We start from the raw sequence: 6,000 nt of genomic DNA, 5'->3' as shown, positions 1-6,000 counted from the left end.
CCGAATTTCCTGGTAATCTATATATACCAGCATGAAATTGAAAGGAGACTATAATAAAACAAGGTTACAGTTACGATACTGATACTGTAACTTAAAATTATAGCATTAATTTAGTCTTTCTATTTTACAATTGAAACACCATTACCGTAAACAAAAATACAGTACTTTTTAAATGGCAGTTTTTTATTTTAAAGTTAAAATACTATTAGCTTAAACAAAAATACAATGCTTTGAAATTACTGTTTTATTCTACAGCTATAACACTACAGCTGTAACAAAAAATAAAGTAATTAAATATTACTGTTTCATTTTACAGTTAAAACACTATTACCGTAAACACAAATACAGTACTTGGAAGTTACTGTGTTTCCTTTTACACTGTTACTGTAAATAAAAACTTGTAAATACTGTGATTTCCTTTACAGTATTTAACTGGCAGCAATTGACAAGTTACTTACTGTAATTCATTTTACAGTAAGTAACTGGCAGCAATTGACAAGTTACTTACTGTAATTCATTTTATAATAAGTAACTGGCAACACTTGACAAGTTACTTACTGTAATTCATTTTACAGTATTTAACTGGCAGCAATTGACCAGTTACTTACTGTAAAATGAATTACAGTATTTAACTCGCAGCAATTGTAAAATGAATTACAGTAAGTAACTTGTCAAGTGTTGCCAGTTAAATACTGTAAAATGAATTACAGTAAGTAACTTGTCAAGTGTTGCCAGTTAAATACTGTAAAATGAATTACAGTAAGTAACTTGTCAATTGCTGCCAGTTAAATACTGTGAATTTCACGTTACGTTTCTTACAGTGTACCATTACAAATATAGACTGTTCATTTATTTGTAAGTGGGTACGCTTACAAAATCTGCAGGGGATCAAATACTTATTTCCTCCACTGTATATACATGGCTCGTCACCTTAGTGAGTTTAAGAAATGAGCTATGCAGAAAGAGTCAGAATCAGAAAGTGCTATAAGAGCAGGATGACAAGGAGGGACATTCAGAATAGATGGGGAGGCACCTTTTTGTCAAAAAGAGCAATATGACATGGTTACTAGATCACAACAGGCAAACACTGCGGCCAGTGAGATTCTGGGCCGTTTTATAGGTGGCATCTGAGAAACGTAACCATGATACTGTGCTAGATCAGTCATTTCGTGCAAGAGGGTCTCAAAATCCCCGCTGAGACTCCTATAACTGTCAAACAGAATTCCAGTTAATCTCACGACCCTGCGCAGTCAGAAGTGACTGTACACGTGGCTTGATAAGAAATGGATGTTGTGTAATAACTTTGAGGAAAGATGTATATAAGAAAAATTATGTGATACACTTTTTAGCTTATATTTTTTACAAAATGATCACAGATAGAAAATCTGTTAAAAAGTTCAATATGCTCCATAGACATCCGGTACACACTACTTTTTCTTTTCTTTAAATGCAGCATCGAATTGTCATTAGTTTCTTTCAGTGACATATCCCAACTTTCTGGAACAGTTAAATGTGGCACAGATATCCAGGTTCCCAGATGTTAAACTTGAGATGTGTTGGTGATCCCTTGATTTTGTTATCCAGTGCCACCAGCAGGTCTACATTTTTTTCTCTCATCCATTGAAAGGTTTTAGTATCTCTCTGATTGTGTGACCCAAATGTTTAAGAGAAGAAAGTCATGGTTCCCAGATGATGTATCGTTATCTCTATCTCTACAAAGTAATTATACTTCTTCTTTACCTTCAGCTTATTTTATCATGGCAGTGCAGGAGGACTCTTTAATTCCTCTTTTAGTAATTTCAATGGCATTGCTGCTGCTTTTCCTTCTACTAGCCTACTACTAAGCATCTACTACTACTTTGGCGGAATAACACTTTAGGTAGGCTAATGCGGTTCAGCTTCCAACTCTGCGAGTTTTACATTTCATCTGTTTTTCAGTGCCATGCAGTTAATCTAGCTGTAACATTTAAAATGTTTAGCATTTCAATTTCTGCCTATTGAGCAATGTTTGCCATTTATTTCAGCTTTAAGCATCCACACACTTTCTCTACAGGAAATAGATTTTCTAGGTCGCAAATGTTAGAATGCTAAACAAAGATGGTGAACACAATAAACCATATTTCCCCTAAACACCAGCATGTTAGCAATGTTGTATGTGATCATGATGTCAAGATGATGGTAGCATCCTTCATCCACAAATAAGTACTTGGTAGCAGAATTAAAGTTAAATGCTTATATCTTTTTTTTAAATTTATATATATATAAAGTGTGTTCACAAAAGAAAAGTGAATAATAAAAGTAACCTACACTTAAACCAGACCAATGCAAAAAGGAGTTGCTCAGAGCAGGACATTCTTTTAAATACGTTGTGGATGGGGTTCTAACTACTAAAACTATAATATCCAATGACAATTAGAAAAGAAGACATACTGTATAGTATAGGGACTCAACTTTAATCTTAGATCTTAAGAGAAAATAAGGAAATTTGAATAGTCCTTTTATCAACCCATTCATATTGTGGCAGTATGAAATGTGAGTGGAGCCAACGTGGTTTGGCTCCACAGGCGGAGCTCATATTTTATTTATAAAGTACGTTTGTTAACATCTGATTAATCAAATGTTTAACTTTTTATATCTGTTTCATCTCTTCTCAGAATATGACATTAAAAAGCATTCCATATATGTTTTAAAAGGTTCTAGTTTTACACATGTTGCTTAAAAGCAGCAACACATTTCATTTAATAATAGATCATACAATTAAACTACCATCCCCCTTTGATATTACTGTAAATAAGCTGTTTGAATTCAAGAAATGAAAATATTTTCTATACTGTGGGAAGCATTTACATATGAAATGAAATGTGTTCTTGATTTTCACTTTAATAGTCATTCTGTTGGATGGGGAATTTTACATGAGTCACCTGCGTAGTGTATAAAGACGTGCAGGCCCGCATTCGGCTTACTGCTCAACGGGAGACAGAGAGACACACGGAAACTAGTGGAGCGTAAACAGAAGAGAGAGAGAGAGAGAGAGAGAGGCGCCCAGCAGAGAAGAAGGAGAGAGACACCAGTTGCCAAAAGAGGAAGTGAAGACAGGTCGGTAACTACCTTACTAACACACACCACACACACCACACACACACAGAAAAAAATCTATTTCCTTACATTCTCTCAGCTCAGATAAGCATCTTGATACTCAACCAGAGTCACAAACAACATAACCTGTTACATCCTGTTATACCTCACAATGTCTCTGAAGAGAGATAATAGTACAAACGTTACTGATAGTTTGCAGCCTCACAACAGGACTCTTTCAGTCTTTAAAGACTCGTCCAGGTACCTGATTTAAAGTGTTTCATCTCACAGACACTGGAGAGGGTCACAAGCATATTTTACAGACATTTAGAAAATGTATTTTGGTTTTCTAATCACAAACTAGTTACCAAGCAAACAGACCAGTCTAAATGACAGGGGATGTTCACACTTAAAGTATGTCTTATCAAACTAGAACACATGAAGTTGTTTTAGGTTAAATATTGAGAGGGTAGTGGGAGAATTAGTGCTGATTTGTTTTCCTCATTAATGTAGCAATTGCAATCACATTTAAAATATCCTTAATCCTAAATAAAAAAGATTGTTTTAGTTAATTAAATGACAGCCTACTTACTTACTTATTCACTCTAAAGTATATTGCTGTTGCCAATATATAGCCATAAAGTCACAAAAATGTCCATTTATTGACATAGATGGAAGGAGTGCTCAAATATTTCACTTAATTAAAGAAATAGTCTCTTTCAAGTACAGTCTAAAATGTAACTAGGTCACTGAGTCAATTTTAGATGAACATTTGTAATATTATTTAAAAAAATGTATTGATGGTTAAATGTATAAATCAATAATGTTGCAGCTTATATGCAGTTTTTTTATCATGTAAAAAGTAGCAGAAAGTACAAGTACCTGAACATTCTACATAAGTACAGCAAGTCATATTTCACCTCTGGATGGTGCCATGTGTAGTGAGTACTTATGAATGAACCACACAGATGACCTGTGATCAGTGTGCCTCTGTCCCCCTCTGCAGGACATCCTCAGCAGCCTGATCACCCACTGGGAGGTGAGCATGTGGATGAAGAATCTAGTCCCATGATGAGGTTAATGCTAATCGTGATAGGGGTTGTTTATTACCAGACACCTAACATGTTAGCATTAGCTTCACTCTGGGAGATCTCACATTAAAACTAACCAGAAGGAGCAACATCCGAGAGTATGTAAGAAGTCATTAAACTCAATGATTCAAAAACAGGCACAACGCATGGACCAACACTCACTAGAATATCCATCTCTGAAGATGTCGAGATACTAAGTTCTTAGCTTTGATTATTATTTGGTGCAACACATATTAGAGATCAACATGGTTTAAAAAGTACAAACATTCTGTTGGTACAGCAGTTACTTGTGACCTCTTTACAGGGACTTATTTAACTTTCACTTATGTGCAGATTGACTTCTTCCTGCATCCTTTATTATTCAGTTTAGTGTGTATTTCAAGTTTACAGCATAACTCTGCTCATTTAAAATATAAAAAGGGGTCCAATTAAGGAAATTGAAAGCCGCAAGCATGGTGAAACACATGTGTGCCATGAGCTCATGAAGAGGGAAAGAGGGTAATCAATCCCAACCATGTGCTTTAAATCCTTGCTATTGAATGTAAATGAAAGATGAAGTGCTTCTTTTGTGGGAAGATCCTCATGTTGACAGAGATAAAACATAACAATTAACCCGTGACAATAACGTCACTGCCAGTAACATAAAAATCTTGTACTTTGCATTTATGAAATATGGCATTCACAATATGATATTAAACATTTTGTTTTTTGAGTTGAAGAGGATTTTAATAGCCACTTTTAACTCAGCAGATTGTGATCGATTATTGTCCCTTTTTTTTTTGTGTAATGGATCTTTTTCTGAAAAATGTGCTCCACCAGAGATAACTGTATATGTAAGCAATTAAAAACTAAGAAAATAAACTCATAGCAAACCCAATAACGGTTTGAACTTTAAAAACATTTAATTTTCAAACCAGAGAATATGCTGAGACTTGGTTCTTAATAATTCACCTTTGTCATATTGTGTTTATTTTACAGTATGCTTGTTAAAATCATAAATAAATAAAATCAAAGACAAACATCTGAATTTTTTCCTTTTCTGATATGTATAATTTTGTGTTTGCATCATAAATTAATTTTGCATCCAGTTTCCCGTGAAGTCCATGTCAAAAGCAAGAAATAGACCATTAAATTATAAATAAGAAAGATGTGGGCGGCACTTTGAACCCCCATCCAGCCGAGTCGCACACATTTCTGCAGTTCAGCCGTCATTTGTGCTGCGTTAGTCTTGCGACAGAAACCCTATGTAATCTTTTAAACCACTTTATCATTAGTTCAGAGTCTCTGAAAATGAGAGGATTACAGCCTTGGCTCCCTAAATGCAGAATATACAGGATGTTAAAGAAAATCCACCCATACTGACACATCCATCCAAAGACTATTTTAAAATGCATCCATTGAATAACAATTCAATATTGAGCTCAGGATTCAGTGGAGGATTTTTAAACTGTTCTTTAATTAAGGGGTTAACTTATTGTTAAGAAGTAAACGTGTCCCCATAAGGTCTGTGCATGCTGGGCACAGTATGGTTCTTAAGGTGATCTCTGAGTCGATCTGGTTTTTCAGTTTGTCACCACATCAACAGGGCAGACCACAGACATATATCCCAACTTGTGTTGCAGGTCAAGCCATGTAGCTACAGACAAAACATGTATTATTAAATTAAACTCTTGAAGAAACACACTCCTCAATGTCAGTTTTGGTAATTTATTGACAAGGATGACGACACCTTGAAACAGAGTAATGCAGCAAGATAAGCTGACAAAGTATTACATCATGCAATTTAATCAACACAAATATATACCACGAAACAGAGTATAGTAGTATAATAGTA

This window comes from Notothenia coriiceps, unplaced genomic scaffold (assembly GCF_000735185.1).
Source record: "Notothenia coriiceps isolate Sejong01 unplaced genomic scaffold, NC01 NC01_scaffold00001080, whole genome shotgun sequence".
NCBI classification, from domain to species: domain Eukaryota; kingdom Metazoa; phylum Chordata; class Actinopteri; order Perciformes; family Nototheniidae; genus Notothenia; species Notothenia coriiceps.
Note: the sequence above shows the minus strand (reverse complement) of the source record.